We start from the raw sequence: 20,889 nt of genomic DNA, 5'->3' as shown, positions 1-20,889 counted from the left end.
GCACACGGGGACAGACGACTCACTCGCACCTACGGACAATTTGGACCGGCCAATTCACCTGAAATGCATGTTTTTTGGAATGTGGCAGGAAACCGGAGTGCCCGGAGGAAACCCACGCAAGCACGGGGAGAACATACAAACTCCGCACAGGAAGTCTGGATTTGAACCCACGACGGGTTCCCATGACATGAACTGTGCCGCACATGCGCTAACCACTGCGCCGCCGTGCTGCCTTCGAACATATTATCTAACATAATTTTTTTGTTGAGTTATTGTTTTAGTTCTGTTTTTATTTTAATGTTCGAATAAAGTTTTCATTCATTCATTCTTACCTCTGTAGTGGTTTGGCCGGCTTCCTGCTGATGTTCCGGGTCTGTGGAGAACCTCCACTCCGTGCTGAAAAACAGATAAAAGTACACGCGGAGAAGACAGTCTGTGAAACACCGAAGGATCAACCGCGATAGAATAACAGAGCGAGCTAGCAGCTGGAGGAAAGCAAGATGATCCTTTCTCTTACAAGAATGCAGCAGATTAACTGCAGACGGCACTGACACACACGGACTGAGAGAAACAAAATTCGACGCAGATTGGAGTAAAAGGGACGAGGTGGAGTCACTGACAACGTGGTGTTCGAAAAACCAGCTCATACATCAACACAGCCCAGAGAATCGTTGGTGGCTCTCTACCCAGTCTGGAGGACATTGCCTGCTCTCGTTACCTCAGCAGAGCAGAAAACATCATCAAGGACTTTGACCTGCTGCCTTCCGGCATGCGCTACAGGTCACACAAAACAAAAACAAACAGAATCAGAGACAGTTTCTTCCCCAGATCCATTACTACCCTTAACACACACCGCACAACAAACTGAAACTCTTGCAAACACACTACCTCATACAAATGTCAAATTGTATTTATTCCTATGCTCACTTCGCACAACGGTGACTATTTTTGCACTTCTTTGAACAGTGGTTTGCGGTTCCACTTTTGCGGGTTCAGAGCTTCGCGGGTCTAAAAAAATAGACCTTACCTTATCAATAAAAGCATTTATAGGCTCGAGCAAGCGCGAGCTTATGTCAACCTAGGACACGGTGTGGACACTCTTATTGTGAAGGGGAGGGGGAGGCCCTGACACAATGCTTCATCATGGTGAGTCACCGCTTGCTTTGCTCACCCCCCCCCTCCTTCAACTCCTCCCACCTCACCCCCTTTTTCTGTGGCGCTGTTTATCATGGAGGAACTGTAAGTATATTCTCTTCTGTCACATTTCATCTCAAGTTTGACTTTTTTATACCAAAAGCGAGCGGTTGTTTGTACTACCTAAACACGGCTAATTGTGTGCGGTTTCGTGTATTTGTTGTAAAAGCCGTTCGATGCCGCTCGCTAAAGTATGTTGTTATTGTCAGAAGGTAGCTCTTTCACTTTCATTAGAATGAACACAGACCATTTTTTTTAACTGTTGTTTCCCAAAACGCTTCACAAACACTCATCAAATATCACATTTTCACTGTTTTTATTTTCAAAATGTAACCGGTAGTGTTAACAAGCGAAATAAGCTGCGATGGCTGCATGCGGTTGAGAGCGGTTAATACAATCATACTGAATGGTTCGTAGTGGTTTCGCCGCAGTCCTATTCCGTGTACATACAACATATTTTACAGGTTTTTTTTGTTGTTATAACATGAATTTCACTCTCTCTCTACCCGTATTCTATATGGTGTACTGTATACAGGGGGGTATACTGTATACCTGTACTGTATACGTTTTTTAAGCATTTTTGAAGGGGCGCCGCTACTTCGCGGATTTTCAGTTTTTGCGGGTGGTCTCGGTCCCCATTAACCGCGATAACCGAGGGATTACTGTAATACGATCCCAAAACTGTATGTAACATCTTACATGCCCACATAACCTTATCTTCTTTGTTCTATTTTATCCTCACTGTTAAATGTGGACCTAGAGTGCCACGTCCAATTTCATTGTCACAATATGTTCAACCCATTTTGTAACAATGACAATAAAGGTATATTCTATTCTAATCTAGTTTGCGGCCTTCAGCCCACTGCAACGTCTCGAACAGAAGACACGTTAATTTCTCGACATCTAAATGCCGTGACTTATTCTCAAAAACTGCTGTGAACATTGACAAATGTCACATCACACAGAGTGACTCAGTTAAAAATTTAGGTTATGTGAAGAAAATTACTAGAACCGCTTTCTTCCATCTTCGCAAGATTGCTAAAATTCGTCCTATGATGTCTCAGTCGGATGCGGAGATTATGATTTACGCGTTTGTTACCTCCCGTCTTGACTGTAATGCACTACTCTCCGGTCTCCCGAAGTCCAGAATCAAGAGTCTTCAGCTGGTACAAAATGCTGCAGCGAGGCTATTAACTAAAAAGTCCGATCACATCACGCCGATTTTGGCTAACCTGCATTGGCTCCCAGTTAGCCTAAGATGTGATTTCAAGGTTCTCTTAGTATTACACAAAATCATACATGGACTTCCTCCCTCATATCTTTCAGATCTGATTTCCCCCTATGTTCCGGTCCGAAGCCTTCGTTCTGAAAGCGCCGGTCTACTAGTGATCCCAAGAGCCAAGAAGAAATCCACAGGTTGGAGAGCATTCTCCATTGGGGCCCCGGTGCTGTGGAACGCTCTTCCCCCTGAGGTCCGATCTGCAACCTCAGTGGAAATGTTTAAATCTAAGCTTAAAACACACTTCTACTCTAAAGCATATGAATAACCTATACTTTTTGTGGACAATATCTCTGTATTATTTGTAATTGCAACATCTCTCAAGGTTTCTTCATTTTCCTCATGTTGAGGTTTTTGAGTTTTTCCTTGCCCTCATGTTGTTTCCAGATCAGGGGATGGTGTCATAATAGTCTGTGCAATAACCTGTGCAGCCCTTTGAGACTCTTTGTGATTAAGGGCGTCACAAATAAAAATGACTTGACTTGACAAGTGTTGGCCTTTCAACTCGCAGCTAATTCGATTTAGGTGATTGTAAAACAAAAGGGGGAGAAGTCAGCAGCTGTAAAGTATCAGGGGGGGGGGGGGGGGGGGTTCCCAGCGTCCTCAGCTGTTCCTGGGTTTTTCTGTGCAGCAACTGTTCTTCACACCACAGCGTGCAGTTTGTCTCCTCGCACAAAAAGAAACATTGTGACTGAGTATTTCCTTAGCGAGCACGCGCAAGGCACAGAGCTGCTGCGCGCTTGTTTTAGTATTAGCGCACACATGGTTGATACTCGGGGTCGTGGAACCTTCTGGACTGAGAAGACATGAAAGCAAAATATTGATGTTTGGAGGGGAGCCACACCATATACAGTGGAACCTCGGTTCTCGACCATAATCCGTTCCAGGACCCTGTTCGAAAACCGATTTGTTCGATCACCGAAATCATTTTCCCCATTAAAAATAATGTCTCATCTCTTATTAGCTGATATCCTCAGTAGGGTGTCCGGGCAGACGTTATTTCAAACACTGCTAATAAGGAATAAATGTGTATATATATATCTCATCTCATCTCATTAGCTGCACCGCTTATCCTCATTAGGGTCGCGGGGGGGCTGGAGCCCATCCCAGCCATCTCTGGGCAGTGGGCAGGGGACACCCTGAACTGGTTGCCAGCCAATCGCAGGGCACACAGGGACAGACAACTCATTCGCTCATTCACACCTAGGGACAATTTGGACCAGCCAATTCACCTGAAGTGCATGTTTTTGGAACGTGGGAGGAAACCGGAGTGCCCGGAGGAAACCCACGCAAGCACAGGGAGAACATACAAACTCCGCACAGGATGTCTGGAGCTGGATTTGAACCCACAACAGGTTCCTATGACATGAACTGTGCCGCACAAGCGCTAACCACTGCGCCGCCGTGCTGCCCACTCGCATGCTCAAAAATCTATAGGTCCCAACAGAGATCTATGGGTCCCCAAAATTTAGTGTTATCGAGGTTGAAATCGTAAATCGGCGACAAATATATAATATAAATCTATATATTCATTCAGTTTTAATCATCAAATTATTAATTCATTTTCTGCATCAAATTATTGTTGGTAATATACCGATTAAAGGGATAACCACAAACCTGTCTTTTTTTTATTATCTCCTTTTATACTTCCTTTTTTCATAACATCTTTATACAACATAATTCGTAATATCAATCATCAGAGCAAGTAAGAAGTTTGAGAGCCGGCTCTCTTAAATGATTTGAGCCAAAAAAGCCGGTTCTCTGAAAAAAGACGGACTTCCTTTCACTACACAACGAGATCTCGTTGGCCGAGATCGGCGTGCAGACGAAAACTCGAACCGCGAGACCAAAACAACAATGGCGGATCTGCCTGATGAAAAGTTTGGAGTGCAGTAAATCTTTGTGAAAAAAAAGTAATCGGGTAATAATGACAATTTTGTGGCAAAAAGGTTGCGTCCCAGGGACGCACGTTGATTTGAGACTATGCGTCCCCAGCAAAAATGATGCGTCTAGGACACGGGGACGCGGGCAAACCAGAACACTGTATATATATATATATATATCATCTCATCAGCTGCACCGCTTATCCTCAGTAGGGTCGCGGGGATGCTAGAGCCCATCCCAGCAATCATCGGGCAGTGGGCAGGGGACACCCTGGACTGGTTGCCAGCCAATCGCAGGGCACGCGGGGACAGACAACTCACATATATATGTATGTAATATGTATATGCAGCGTCAGCCTTACATACACCAGAACTGGAAATTCACAGAGAAGATTACTTGGGTTTTGAGATGGTCTCTGAGTCAGTTACTCATGTCAAGAGCCCTATCCGGCTCGCTAGCCATATATTTCCGACCGCTGCTCTGGCGCGTCATCCCACCACCTTCCAGCTGCCTTGTGAAAACTGCCCAGTTAAGGTAAAAACACAGCCGTCTTGTGGGGGCAGCGAGCTGGTGTGCCAATGACACATGCAGAAGTGCAGCTGCAGGAAAAGGCAGTTGCTCGAGTCACAACAAAGCCGGCAGCTGCTCGCAGGCACCAGACCAGGACAACAAAAGCCAGGACAGGAGAAAAAATATGTTTGGACTGTCTAAAACCCAAGGAGCCGCAATAGCAAAATATATATATATGTACAGGACTGTCTCAGAAAATTAGAATATTGTGATAAAGTTCTTTATTTTCTGTAATCCAATTAAAAAAACAAAAATGTCGGCCACATTTTTCCCTTCCAACAGACTTTTTGTGGATATGCTTTGAAACTGCACTCTGTGAACAGCCTGCTCTTTGAGAAATTTCTCTTTGTGTCTTACCCTCCTGATGGAGGGTATCAATGATGGTCCTCTGGACAGCAGTCAGATCAGCAGTCTTCCCCATACTTGTGATTTAGTTTACTGAACCAAGCTGAGTGTTTTTAAGGCTCAGGAAACCCTCGCAAGGTGTTTCGAGTTAATTAGATGATTCAGGTGATTAGTTGAATAGCCTACTTGTATACTTTTTCATGATATTCTAATATTTTGAGATAGGATTTTTGAGTTTTCTTAAGCTGTAAGCCAAATTCAGCAATATTCAAATAATAAAAGGCTTGAAATAGTTCAGTTGATGTGTAATGAATCCAGAATGTATGACATTTTTGTTTTTTTAATTGCATAACAGAAAATAAAGAACTTTATCACAATATTCAAATTTTCTGAGACAGTCCTGTATATACCGTAAATTCCGGACTATAAGCCGCTACTTTTTTCCCAAAACCTTCAACCCTGCGGCTTATTCAGTGATGCGGCCAATTTATGTCATTTTTCTAACGGCCGCCAGCGGCGCTCGAGTACAAAGGGTAAGATTTAGACCGGTGGAATATATGCGCCGAGGAAGACTGCAACTTCTTAGTTTGTGCACAAACTAAATTAGCGTAGACATATACTAATCATGCAAATTGCAAAAAGAAAGGCGCATGACGCAGCTTTCAAGCTAAACGCAATCGAGCAGTCCGATAAAGAAGGAAACAGAGCTACTGCACGTAATCTTTACTTTGCGAGCGTGTTGCTAGCGTGTTTTGGAATATGTTTTGGAATAAGGGAGCGTGGGACGACGTCTATATGACAAAGTCTCTTACCCGTACAGAAGGAAGACGACTTTGATGGCGGCAATTATAAGGAGGAAGACGAGGGCGGTTTACCGTGATTTCGACACGTACGGTATGTTTTTTTAACAGCCACGTTTGCTGTGTTGCGAGCGTGTTGCTAGTAGCGTTTTGCTACCCTTCACAGGCACGGTTTGGGATGAAAGTTATAATACATATTATTATTAAAGCTTTGAAAACTCTCTCGGTGTACCGTCTTTCTTCCTAAATATGTGTAACCATGTATAATATGTATTTGCAACTGTATATTTTTGTCATGTATTTATTTTAGAAAGTTATTCTGATATGTTTTGTACGAGCAAATGAGAAAGAAGGGGCGGGGAAAACGCGGGCTGACGGGAAGTGGAGTAAAGGTGAGACGTGTTTGTGGACGCGGCCGACAAAAGTGGATATATATTTTTCCCACCCTTACCTTTAGAAATATACACTTTTTTCCTTGGATTACTTACAACGGGCACCCGGACTCTGGAGGTCTGCATTAAATCTTAAATACCGGTATCATTTTCTGCTCATTTTGCTGGCTGTGTTTTTTGGACTGTATCGGTTATGGGTTAATTTCGTGTTTGTATTGCGTTATTTCAATGTGGGCGCATGCGGCTAATATACAAGTGCGGGTTGTGTATGTACAAAATCGGTTTTCCCTCCTGAAATGTGGTGGGTGCGGGTTATAATCAGATGCGCTCTATAGTCCGGTATTTACGGTATATATATTTTGAAGGGAGCCATACCATACCATACATTTTAAGACCAACATCAGCAAAACACGCTTTACAAACATAATCTGATTTTCCAGCACATTTTATTTTCCTGTGATGTTAAATGATTTAATAACATTTATGAAATAAGAATCATGATAGAGCCCTCTTGCGCCTCAACTCTGAAAAGACCCAAATACTAGTTATTGGTCCATCTAAATGCCGTGACTTGTTCTCAAAAACTGCTCTGAACATTGACAAATGTCATATCACACATCTTGCTAGGGAATACAGCATGGCTAAATCTACGATCAGTACGATACTAAAGAATAAGGAGGCTGTGAAATCGAGTGATGCGGCTAAGGGAGTGAGTGCTATAAGCAAGCAACGGCCGTCCACCTGCGCCTTCTGCTGACCACCACAAAGGTAAAAAATCCTATTCATAGTTTTCTTTATCCTTTTTTTTTTTTTACTTTTACACGTTCATGTTAGCGTAATCTTTCGTACGGAAGATTGCGAACGTACGATTAGCCTGGGTTAGCTTTATGTTTACGTTGAACATTCAAGGTAAACATTCGGGGTGTTGGAATGGAGCCCAACTTTCAGGGTGTTAGAACGGAGCCCCCTTTCCAATGAACCGCTCACCACTTGTTGTGGAGACCCGGGTGCTAAATGACTTGTGAACGACCCGATTTTTTTATTTTCAAACGTTCATGTTGGCGTAATCTTTCGTACGGAAGATTACGATAACGCGAACGTACGATTAGCCTGGGTTAGCTTTACGTTAAACATTCAAGGTAAACATTCAGGGTGTTGGAACGGATTAAAGGGATTTGCATTAATTTTAATGGGAAAAATGATTTCGGTGATCGAACAAATCGGTTTTCGAACTGGGTTCTGGATTGGATTATGGTCGAGAACCGAGGTTCCACTGTATCTGCTTATAGGTTGGAACACGACACTCTGTACCTAATTTAAAGAAAATGGCCTTTCTCAATCCCATTAAGTACACAGGCAGGGCTTGTTATAGACAAAAGATGGCTTCTAGAGTTGGGGGTTTGTTTGTAGACGTAAATAAAAACAACATAACTCGGCCACCCTGTAACGTACACGGCAGATTTATGAACAGGACAAGGGGAAACTCTGTAGTCCATAGTACAGGTGCGTCCTTGTTCACATATGCTCCATTACCATTAGCCAGACTTCTCCGTGCTAGCTCGTTTCCTGTTCGGCCAGGAAGTCAAAAACAAGGAAGGCAATGGTGATGTCACAGACAGGAAGAGAAGAAGAAGGGATTGTTGTCGCAAAGCAAATGGAGTCGAGTGCACCGAGTAACCCCGAGAAAGACTTCCTGTGATGAGTGTTGTCGATAGTATGGTTTCTCTGACCGTGACCATTCTTTTCAAGCTGCCTGATGGCGAACGAAACGGCTCTTTGAGCCGGCTCCCCATCAACGAGGAAACGGCTCCCTTGAAATGCTCCATCTTTCTCTCTTACGTTCATTCTTTTTTCCTTTACTCCCTTACTTTAACTCTATATTTACCCTCTTTCTCTTTTTATTGCTCTCTCTTTCGCTGTATCTCTTTCTGTCTCTCTCTTTCCCTATATTTCTTATCTCTTACTTTCAATTTATTTCGCTCTCTTTTATTCTCCTCTTTGGTTCTAGCTTTTTGTTTCTGTCTGTCTCTTTCTCCCCTTTCTTCTCACTTTTAAGTTCCCTCTATTTCTCCATCTGTCCGTTTCTCTCCATTATTTTCTCTGTCTTCCTTTCTCTCAGTCTTTCTCTTTCTCGATCAGTCTCTCTTTTTTACTCGTTCTGTCTCTCGCTCTCTCACTCTCTGCCTTCCCTCTCTCTTTATATTTTTTTCTCTTGCTCTTTCCCTATAGTTCTGTTTTTATCCCTCTTGTTTTCCTTTCCATTTTCTCTCTCTCTCAATTTCTCTCTCCCATTCTCCCCAAGGTTAGTATCTGGTCTTTAAAACTTTCTCTTTCGCTCCTTTTTCTCCCTCTTTCTCTTCTGTCTCTCTTTCTCGATCTGTCTCTCTCTTCCTCGTTCTGTCCCCCGCTCTCTCACTCTCTGCCTTTCATCTCTCTTTATATCTCTTTCTCTCTTGCTCTTTCCCTATATTTCTGTTTTTATCTCTCTTGTTTTCCTTCCCGTTCTCTCTCTCATTTTCTCTCTCCCATTCTTCCGAAGGTTAGTATCTGGTCTTTAAAACTTTCTCTTTCTCTCCTTTCTCTCCCTCTTTCTCTTCTGTCTCTCTTTCTCGATCTATCTCTCTCTTCCTCGTTCTGTCCCCCGCTCTCTCACTCTCTGCCTTTCATCTCTTTTTATATCTCTTTCTCTCTAGCTCTTTCCCTATATTTCTGTTTTTATCTCTCTTGTTTTCCTTCCCGTTCTCTCTCTCATTCTCCCTAAGGTTAGTATTGGGTCTTTATCTTTCTCTTTCTCTCCCTCTTTCCCTTCTGTCTCTCTTTCTAAATCCGCCTCTCTCCTAATCGTTCTGTTTCCCACTCTCTCTTTCTGCCTTCTCTCTCTTTATATCTCTTTCCCTATATTTCTGTTTTTATCTCTCTTGTTTTCCTTCCCATTCCCTCTCTCAATTTCTTTCTCTTTCTCTCCTTTCTCTCCCTCTTCTATTTTTTTAGCCCTTTCTCTCTTTCCTTCTCTTGTGACTGAGTGACATCATCTCGTTTTCTTTGCTCAATAGAAACAATTTGAGAGTTTGAAATAGGTAAAGGTTTCCTGGAAATTGAAATAAAGGCCATTATAAAATAGTAGCATAACACAATTTCAGTATTGAATAATTTGGTGAGTAATGTTTTTGATATACTAGTAAACAGGGTTGGGTAGGGTTACCTTAACTTGATTACTTTCAATTACTTTTGGATTACTCCAATACCAAATATGCTAATAAAAGACAAAAGAAACTAAATGTGAATAAAATGACTCCATTTTGTGCAGGCTTGGGGAGTAACGGAACACACATGGAGCGGCAAAAATGATGTTGGCAAGCTGTTTGGATTTATTTTCATTTTGTTTCTGTCGCATTTTATGTTCGTTTTGCCGGAGATCAAAGAGATCAAAGCCAGGAGAGAAAGCTTACCATGTGTTGTGAGTCATCATTTGATTCATATTCAGTTTCTTTTGTCTTTTATTAGCATATTTGGTATTGGAGTCATCCAAAAGTCATTGAAAGTACCGTAAATTCCGGACTAGAGAGCGCACCTGATTATAAGCCGCAGCCACCGCATTTCGGGAGGAAAACCGATTTTGTACATACACAAGCCGCACCTTTATATTAGCCGCATGCGTCCACATTGAAAAAATGCAATACAAACACAAAATTAACTCATAACCTATTCAAAAATCACAGTCGGCAAAATAAGCGGAAAATGATACCGGTACTTAATGTTTGATGGAAACCTGCACAGTCCGGGTGCCCGCTGAAAGTAATCCAAGGAAAAAAGTCTATATTTCTAAAGGTAAGGGTGGGAAAAATATATATCCACTATTGTCGGCCGCGTCCACAAACACGTCTCACCTTTACTCCACTTCCCGTCAGCCCACGTTTGCCCTGCCCCTTCTTTCTCATTTGCTCGTGCAAATTATATCAGAATAAGTTTCTAAAATAAATACATTACAAAATTTTACGTTCGTTTTGCCGGAGATCAAAGAGATCAAAGCCAGGAGAGAAAGCTTACCACGTGTTGTGAGTCATCATTTGATTCAGATTTAGTTTCTCTTGTCTTTTATTAGCATATTTGGTATTGGAGTAATCCAAAAGTCATTGAAAGTAATCAAGTTAACGTAACCTTACCCAACCCTGCTAGTAAACACACCCAAAAAACATTCAGAAAGAGCCGTTCGGGAGCCGAAAGAGGCTCCCCTGAGTGAGCCGAGTAGAAAGTGCCGGTTCTCTAAAGATAGTCTGAGTCCCCATCACGACCGTCTGATGGATGGTTCTGAACTCGACTGAGAGCATGCGTTCGAATCGATCGGTGCGTTGCTTTTAGTGCAGACCATGAGACAAATACGTCTGGCTTCTTTCTTGGCCGGCTGCCAACACATAAAAACGGGTTTGAGTGCAATTGTTTGAGAACAAATAATATCGTGTTACACCTGTTCCGACAAAAAGGGACGTGCATGCTAATATTAGGGTTCGGATCGCTTTTCCATGGCCAAGTTCGAGCACTTTTTAAGTCATTTCATTAACTTTTTCGGGACCTTCTAAGGAAGAAATGAAGCACTGATCAAAAGAAAGGTTTTTTGTTGATGTTGACTCAAATAAAGTCGCCATCTTGCTGCTAGCACATGTTTTGTGTCAAGTCTTGTTTATTTGTTTGGCCCTTAATCACAAGGAGTCTTAAAGAGCTGCAGAGATCAAAGATTATTGCAAACTACAGACTATTATGACATTATCCCCTGATCTAAAACCTACATGAGGGCAAGGGAAAACTCAAAAACCTCAAGTCAGGTTTATTTGTGACGCCCTTAATCACAAGGAGTCTCAAAGGGCTGCACCGACCACAGATTATTGAAAACTACCGACTGTTATTCCACCATCACCTAATCTAAAACCTACATGAGGGCCAGGGAAAACTCAAAAACCTCAAGTCAAGTCCTGTTTATTTGTGACGCCCTTAATCACAAGGAGTCTCAGAGGGCTGCTCAGACCACAGACTAGTAGAGACTACAGACTTTTATGACACCATCCCCTGATCTAAAACCTACATGAGGGCAAGGAAAAAGTCAAAAACCTCAAGTCAAGTCAAGACATGTTAATTTGTGACACCCTTAATCACAAGGAGTCTCAAAGGGCTGCACAGACCACAGATTATTGAAAACTATCGACTGTTATTCCACCATCCCCCTGATCTAAAACCTACATGAGGGCAAGGGAAAACTCAAAAATCTCATGTCAAGTCAAGTCCTGTTTATTTGTGACGCCCTTAATCACAAGGAGTCTCAAAGGGCTGCTCAGACCACAGATTATTGCAAACCACAGACTATTATGACACCATCCCCTGATCTAAAACCTACATGAGGGCAAGGAAAAACTCAAAACCTCAAGTCAAGTCATGTTTATTTGTGACGCCCTAAATCACAAAGAGTCTCGAAGGGCTGCACAGATCAAAGACTATTGCAAACTACAGACTATCATGACACCATCCCCTGATCTAAAACCTACATGAGGGCGGATAATTCACAGATATTGTCAACATAAAACGTAGGTTATTCATATGCTATAGAGTGGAAGTGTGTTTTAAGCTTAGATTTAAACCGTTCCACTGAGGTTGCAGATGGAATCTCAGGGGGAAGTGCATTCCACAGCACCGGGGCCCGGATGGAGAACGCTCTCGAACCTGCGGATTTCTTCTTGGCTCTTGGGGATCTACAATCTTTGGTGTCAATAGGCTGCTATAAACTGACATGAATTCTGCCATTCAGCTTCAACAATGCAGGGGCAGATTCAATACGTCACACTTCTTTACAAATACGGAAAGGGGGTTATAGGGGTTGGGTGATAATTGAGTTCAATGCGGAAGACAAAAAAAGAAAGTAGTGTATGTTTAGAGAGCAGAAAAATGAGACAAATTTGGACTCATTTTAATAATATTGATAGCTCTAAAGCAGAGTTCATTCGATCTTTCAATCTTACTCCCTTCTCAAGGTTTCTTCATTTTCCTCATGTTGAGGTTTTTGAGTTTTCCTTGCCCTCATGTAGGTTTTAGATCAGGGGATGGTGTCATAATGGTCTGTAGTTTGGAACAATCTGTGGTCTGTGCAGCCCTTTGAAAGTCCTTGTGATTAGGGGTGTCACAAATGAACATGACTTGACGTTTTTGAGTTTTTCCCCGCCCTTATGTGGGTTTTAGATCAGGGTATGATGTCATAATAGTCTGTAGTTTGCAATAGTTTGTGCAGCCCTTTGAGAATCAAAGTTATGTGACGGGGAGGAAGCAATATGTGAAAATGGGAGCGTTGTCATCTGAATACTTGGACATCTGTTGTGGAGTACCACAAGGTTCTATCCTGGGTCCAAAGTTATTTAATTTATATATTAACAATATTTTTAAGTTTCAAAAATGTCAAAAATAAACAGGACTTGACTATTTTGCTATTTGCTTGAGTTATTTTAATTCAATTTTGGTTTGTTTTTCAGAAGATCAGAGTCTAATTTGTTCAAATAGAATGTTAAATACATTTATTTTTAGCATTTTGTCATTTATTGGTCTGAAGAGTTAGTATTTGTATATTTATATTTATTTTATTGTTTTGCGTCGTCGTGGATTTTTTAAATCTGTTCCGTGTGTAAAAAGCTAAAATCGTTTTGTATTTTACCATTTTTTTGTAGATCTGTGAATATTTACATTTTTATTTCATGTGTTTTTCTGGGCCCCCCTGCAAAACATAAAATTACTAATTACTAAATAATTTGATGCAAAATGTTGTATTATTATTGACAATATATCATAAAAGAATAATCTGAGAAGCCATTCGGGAGCTCTTCTAGGTTAGCCGAGCCAAAAAGCCGGTTTTCTAAACAGAGCTGTCCTCTTGTGTGCAACCAGTAGGGGGCGGTGACGCTTCACATGACAAAGCCATAAAGACAAGCCGCCAGCGACATTTTTACGCTTAAAATAAAAATCTTTATCGCGTGGTCTATTCAGATTCAGATATACTTTATTATCATGCTTGTACACGTGTATACAGAACGAAATATCGATACCTCTGAGCCGCACAGTTTCCTTGAATGTACGGATATAAATAAATGTTGTATTGAGTTGGAGTATTGAAGTACTAATAATATACTAAATAATTATAGCTATGTATAGCATTATACAGTAGTGCAAAGAGTGCAAGAGGAGCAGCTAACCAGATGTGCAAAATGGGCAGTCAGGTAAACAAGTCACTGTACAATAACAGGTAACTACAAGGTCACTGCCACGGCAGAGGCAACAATTTCAAGCATGTTCAAGCACTTCCCCCAAAATTCAAGCATATTCCTTACCTGGAAAACACAAAATTAAACTTCAGGCATTTCCGAGGAATTTCAGGCACCTGTACGAACCCTGTTTTTAAACATTATGACAGCAGCCTGCAGCGTACAACATAAGACAAGCAGGAATGGTAAAGGGGGTCACGTCTGGTTGCCATTACAAGGGGTTGATCTCCCCTCCTCAGCTCCATTCTCCCCGCTGGCTGGGGAGAATGCTGTGCGAGAGAGCAAAACACACATGGGGAGAATTATGGAATTATGCTGCGTCAGGAATGTTCTCACGGTGGCCCGTGGGGTCTACGGGGAGTCCCGTTGGCCGACCCAAAGCTTTATGGACAACATAAGAGTATGCCAGGTTATGTGATGGAAGGCTTCAAACTGGTTGCATTTCAGGATCAGTGATCATTTTACCTCTGAAAAGTGACGGGTCCCGGGCAATGTTCCCTGTCATTTTCCTTACGGGTCTGAGCGTTCACACAGAGTCGGTGAGCAACGCTTGAAACAACAGTGAGCAACCATAATCCCAAGTGTGGCAACTAAATCATTATCAAAAACTTGACATCAAGTTACATTTTGCTGAGTTTCCGGCAATGCAAAATTATGGGGTTGTACGGCCTACAAATGTCGTTTGTTCTTACAGTTCTTTCACAAGATATCCATTTCTTTTTATTTCCTGATATATTTTGTCGCATAATATTAACATTTTGGGGGGCTTATTTCGTCGGTTGCAAGATACAGAACTGTCCTTAATCACGTTTTTAGTGGAAGTACAATGTTGGCAACAAGATTCACTTGATATAATTGGAAATTATTGGAATGCAACACAAACTTTTTCTTCCTTTTTCTGTGTTTTTTTTCTACTTTTTTAAAATTCCTTTAAAAAAAATCTCATTGTGTTTATTTTTTTCGAGCTGTTACTTTTTTCTTTTTGTTCTCTATTTAATTTTTTCCAAACATTTTTCATTTTCTTTTTTTCTGGCTTTTTTCTAAATTTTTCCTTCTTTTTTTTCTCTTCCTTTTGTTTCTTTTTTCTCAGCTTTTCACTACTTTTTCATTTTGGTATTTTTTCTTTTTTGTTCTGTTCCCCCCTTCCTTTAAGTCATTTTGTGCATCATTTTACATCATATTTGGTCAGGTTGGGATGAAAGAAGCAAAAACAACCCGAAGAGCCGGTTCCTTTTAGTGAGCCGAGCCGAAGAAGCCGGTTCCCCGACAAACTCTACTAACTTTACTCAACTTCGTTCTCCTTCGACTCGACTTCAAAATACCGCATTTGGGACACAACGTCAGGGAACCCGTGTATTTTTACCCGTGTAATTACTTCTTAATAAGTAATTTTACTTCTTAATTAGTAGTTTTGAGCCCTCATTTTTGCCCCGTTTTTCACAACTTGAAACACAATAAGACGACTCATCGCCAAAAATTAAGGATTGATCATCATAATATATAACAGAACAACACTTTAAAATGAAGTTTATTATAAATCTATAAATCTACTTATAACATTCATTGCATGTATATGCCATCGGTATGTACCTGTATTTACTCATCTTCATTCATGCAATGTTTGCGCTGCGTCCTCTGCTACAAGCCACGTGAACTCCTCTTTCCACGATGCTTTTAATGTATGTTTACCTTTTGTAGCGTCATAAATGTTGTTTAGCTTCTTTTGAATCTTTCTTCTGGGGCTGAGGTTTGGGCTTGAATCCTGGTAAGGATATGTCAGAGTGTGCAGTTTCCTCATGCGTGAGAAGATGAGCAGGACATTGTGGTTCAGCCTTCAAGCATATTTATTCCTCAACAGCAAGCAAACAACAACACGGCTCCACAACATGGCGATCGACAATTAGTAAAACGAAAAATGGTGCATGCGTAATGACGTCACATAATGGAAAACGTCTTACCGCAATACCACAAGTAAGAGCGCTATTAAATTGACGAATCTTAACAATTCCTAACCACTTATCCATTTTTCTTGCAAAATGTGCGACCTTATAACGTTCAGGAAAGTCCGGAAGTTATTCAAAATTTCCAAAACGAACAAAGATTTCGAAATCGGAATAATAATTTTTTTTAATTTTTTTATAATAATCGGAATTTTTTCTAATGAATAAATAAACATGTCAACATGACTAATATGAACTTAAAACAAATGTTACATTGACGTTGACGATGTCAACGGAGCTCACAAATTGAAATACGTGGGAACTCCTATTTTAGAGCCGGATTCACAAACTAGTGTTATGGTAGCAGCCAATCGCTCAGCCTTTGTCATAATTGCCCTATTTGGAAAACCTGTGGCAGCTTAAATGGCGCAAACAGCCCGGACAAGCTGATTGGTGGCCACACCCTTCTTCAGCCCCCGACTTCAGTTCAAACTTTGTCAGATCGTTGCGAGCTGTTGTGTTTTACTCAGTGAGCGTTCCCGTCCGACTCCGTCCCTGTTAAAACCGGTTTCCTGCCTGATTCCCGTTTTCGACCCGTTTCTGAACCTGACTACGCCTGTTCTGCCTACCGCCTGCCTACGACTTCTATTACGAACTTGACATCGCCTCTGATCTCCAGCCCTGGTCAAACGACTTGCCATTCCCACCTGTCTTCTTCCGACACGGAAATGTCACTCCCGCCTTGCTCGCCCCCGCTCTCTGCCAGTCCTCAGATCAAGCATCAAGCAAGCCTCACTCTCACTCTCTTTCAATAAAATCTGAGAAACGCATGCAATTGAGTCCTGTGTCCGTTCTGGTCTGTGACAGCCTTCCACATTAGTACTTTTTATGCTCTTTCTCAATCACAAACCCACACGCATGATTGACAAACTAATGTTATGATAAGAGCTAATATATCAAGTTAACTACACTTTTTACACTATCGCTTTCAAAATCTCTATGTTATCAATGTTACTCCGCTCAAACATTATTCTTCGTGCTTCAGCTGCTCCACCCCTGGCTGGTTATCCCAGTGATTTTCAACCACTTTGCCGTAAGAGATAGTCAGGTGTGCCGTGGGAAATTATTCAATGTCACTTTTTAAAATTTTACATTTTATAAAACATTTAGGAATCATTTTCTGCAAATATGATGTCATTGTCAAGTGTCTGTGCTGTAAAAACTGGGGGTATTATAAATTATATTGTAATCAAATATACTGTTTAGTGTCATTTGATAACATTTTTGGCTAGTAGTGTGCCGCAAAAGTTTTCCAATGCAAAAAACGTGCCCTGGATTAAAAAAGGTTGAAAAACACTGAGTTATCCAATCAGAAGGCGCGGTGTGAGTAGCGTCCGTAACAGAGGGAGAGAGGTGAGGGAGAGAGAGGCTCTGCTGCATCTGAGCCTAAATAATCGGCCCTGTCAAATTCCCAAATATCGGTGCGGAAAATCGGTCCGCCCCATTATCGGTCAACCTTTAATTCAAGCTCACCAGAGCAGAAAGAGGTTGGCTAAAAGTTTAGAAGTCAGAGACTCGCCGCCAGAGTATTAGCCAATGACATCAACACACCGATATTTTCTGCGGTTACGCCTAAAAGTTTGAGTGACAGTCCAGGGAATTTTCTGTCGAGCAAAATGTGTCAGTCGGCTTCAGCCGATTGTAGGTCACTGCTATTATAGGCAGAGTCCTAAATGAAAGCAAATGTTGAAAAAAAAAGGACAGCAGGCCTGCTCGCCTTCATAAAAGTCAATTGCGCGAATGACTCTTACAAGCCGGCGAGCGAAATCGTAAATGAACCGAGCGTCCTCCATCCATTTACGATTTTCATTGAGAGCAAGCTGTAAATCTGGTTTCCTTTCAGATGTTAACTATACTATTTGCAGAAATCAGAATCACCTTTATTATCATTGTATTGCCTCGAAAGGATTACAGTCACCTCCAATGGGCAAAAATATACAATATAATGAGTTCACCTGGAATATAAAGTATTGCACTTTGAACTGGACAATGCACTTTAAACTGTAACAAGTCAACATGACAACTGAAAATTCTTCCATTTGAACAAAGTTTTGGAGATAAAGTAAAGGGTACTATGGAAAAACAATTAAAGCCACAGTGTGTCCCCTGCCCACTGCCCGAAATCAGCTGGGATGGGCTCCAGCACCCCCGTGACCCTACTGAGTACAAGCAATGCAGATAATAAGTGAAATGAATGAATGTGTAGTATTTGACCACTAGATGGCACTATTTGTCTAAAACCAGTGACAAAGCAAGCAACGACACGGCAGAAAAACATTTTACGATGTAAAAAAGACAAAATTCTCGCCCTATTATTTTTCATCCATCTATCTATCTATCTACCTTGGTCATATCCCTCAACAGCAGGACCCGACAGCTTTCGCTGGTTTACCCCTGCCGCATCATACAAGTGCCCTGCCCATCCCTTAGAACACGTCCAAACATCCCACTATCCTTTTTACAACACCTCTCCACTCATTCCTATCACCAAAAATTATTACTTTTTTATAAAAAATAACATTAGTATGATAGTTAATATATTTTTGCCTAGTACTTGTTTTTTTTTTTTTTTACAAAATGAAAGTTTTATTGTAGCATTAGGACGCACAAAATATGACACACTCTCCCTTTAACAGTGCGAAATAAAACAAAGTAGAATACTTTTTCAATAAGGCGGCACGGCGGCGCAGTGGTCAGCGCGTGTGCGGCACAGTTCTGAGGTCATGAGATCGAACCTCCTGTGTGGAGTTTGCATGTTCTCTCTGTGCTTGCGTGGTTTCTTCTGGGCACTCCGGTTTCCTCCCACATTCCAAAGACATGCATTTCAGGTGGATTGGCCGGTCCAAACTGTCCCTAGGTGTGAATGAGCGAGTGAGTTGTCTGTCCCCGTGTGCCCTGCGATTGGCTGGCAACCAGTTCAGGGTGTCCCCTGCCCAATGCCCGATGATTGCTGGGATGGGTTCCAGCAACCCCGCGACCCTACTGAGGATAAGCGGTGTAGCTAATGAGATGAGATGAAAAGCTGATGTAAGGAAACGAGGCTCGAGTGCATAGTTAATGAAACACACTGCGCATTAGTTTAGTCATAAATATTCATCAGAAAATATATGTATCAATTTTGTTTTAACAGTGTCTGAAATAATGTCTGACCGGACGCCCGGGGCGTGCATCTTTTACGTCGGGCGTACAACTTACAAAACGTCCCCGCCCGGGTGGCTGATAACTTTTTCAAGAAAAAAATTAAATGAATAAAATATAATAAATCTTTTGGGGGTTTTTTTTAGACAGGATGGAATGGTAGCTTGTCACAAACGTTTGCTTTATTGAAATGAAATGAAATGATTTGCATTTATATAGCGCTTTTCAAGTCAATGACTTCCCAAAGCGCTTTACAATGTGCTCCACATTTCCCAATAGCGGCCTTGTATTGCAGCCATGTAGGACGCTAACCTGCTTATTGGGGGTATTAGGGGTTCAGTGTCTTACCCAAGGACACTTCGACATGTAACACGGACAAGCCGGGATTTGAACTGGGATCCCTTGATCCCAAGACGAGCGCTCTACCTCCTGAGCTTCTGCCGCCCCCAAATTCAGATTTCAAAATCTTCGTTCGGTTTGGGAAATTTCAGTTCGTTTGGCAATTTGCATACTCGGCAGCCAATCAGACGCCTGCGTCGAATAACTTCGTGCTTCCGGACTTTCCCGAATGTTATGAGGTTGCGCTTTTGCATATCATTTTCCAACGTATACAGAGAACACAAGAAAAATGTATAAGTGGTTAGGAATCAAGCCAAAACTTCAGCCCCAGAAGAGAGATTCAAAAGAAGCTAACAACATTGATGACGCTACAAAACGTAAACGTACATTAAAAGCATCGCGGAAAGAGGAGTTTGCGTGGCTTGTAGCAGACGAGGCAACGCAAACATTGCATGAATGAAGATGGGTCAATACAGGTACATACTGATGGCAGATGGAAAACAGTCATGTCATATACATGCAATGAATGTTATAAGTAGATTTCTAGTAAACTTAATTTTAAAGTGTTGTTCTGTTATATATTCTGATGATCAATTCTTAATACTTTGCAACAATGGATTTTTTTTTTCTGCAATGAGTCGTCTTATTGTGTTTCAAGTTGTGAAAAATGCGGCAGACAACTTTTCAGAGTTGTCTGCCCTGGTGTCCGCTAACTTTTTCCGATGAGTTTCAGACACTGGTTTTCACAATGTATTTATTCCATAGACCCCATTTCAACATAATCCTTATTTATTTCCCAGTCTTCTGGGAAGTTATTTGAAAGTGAAATGCGGTGAATAGCAGGCATTATGCAAAACCACAACTTTGTATATATAAAAAAAAAAAAGAGATAGCCTAGTCCGGACTCCATTTACAAGGGAAAGCCACTATGCAAACACCCGGTTGACCAACATAAGCTCATAAATGAGTAGTTAAACCAGTAGTGTCAAAGTCAAAAATGTGATGGCCGGACTGATCGAAAGTTGAAAATGAAAGATGTTGCTAATGCTAGTTGCTAATGTGCGAGTCGCAGCCAACGACCCCTCAAGTCAAGTCCTGTTTATTTGTGACGCCCTTAATCACAAGGAGTCTCAAAGGGCTTCACAGACTATTCCAAACCACAGATTATTATGACACCATTCCCTGATCTAAAACCTACATGAGGGAAAGGAAAAACTCAAAAACCTCAAGTCAAGAAATGTTGATTTGTGACACCCTTGATCACAAAGAGTCTCAAAGGGCTGCACAGACCACTGACTATTGCAAACTACAGACTATTATGACACCATCACCTTATCCAAAACCTACATAAGGGCAAGGGAAAACTCAAAAACCTCAAGTCAAGTCCTGTGTATTTGTGACGCCCTTAATCACAAAGAGTCTCAAAGGGCTGCTCAGACCACAGACTAGTAGAGACTACAGACTATTATGACACCATCCCCTAATCCAAAACCTACATAAGGGCAAGGGAAAACTCAAAAACCTCAAGTCAAGTCAAGTCCTGTGTATTTGTGACGCCCTTAATCACAAAGAGTCTCAAAGGGCTGCTCAGACCACAGACTAGTAGAGACTACAGACTATTATGACACCATCCCCTAATCCAAAACCTACATAAGG

The 20,889-nt window shown here is 41.5% G+C and overlaps 1 protein-coding gene across 3 annotated transcripts in view; it reads right to left on the bottom strand.

Moving 5' to 3' along the window:
• Positions 1-20,889, bottom strand: part of raph1b (Ras association (RalGDS/AF-6) and pleckstrin homology domains 1b) — a 112,939-nt gene that overhangs the window by 63,938 nt on the left and 28,112 nt on the right. For all 3 annotated transcript variants that reach the window (XM_088330465.1, XM_088330466.1, XM_088330467.1), the window contains exon 2: positions 333-396. The gene's annotated coding sequence lies outside the window, so the exon portion shown is untranslated. The remainder of the gene's footprint in view (positions 1-332; positions 397-20,889) is intronic.

This window comes from Urocampus carinirostris, chromosome 3 (genome assembly GCF_059441175.1).
Source record: "Urocampus carinirostris isolate Australia breed hairy pipefish chromosome 3, RoL_Ucar_1.0, whole genome shotgun sequence".
NCBI classification, from domain to species: domain Eukaryota; kingdom Metazoa; phylum Chordata; class Actinopteri; order Syngnathiformes; family Syngnathidae; genus Urocampus; species Urocampus carinirostris.
Note: the sequence above shows the minus strand (reverse complement) of the source record. Positions and strands in the feature narration are given on the sequence as shown.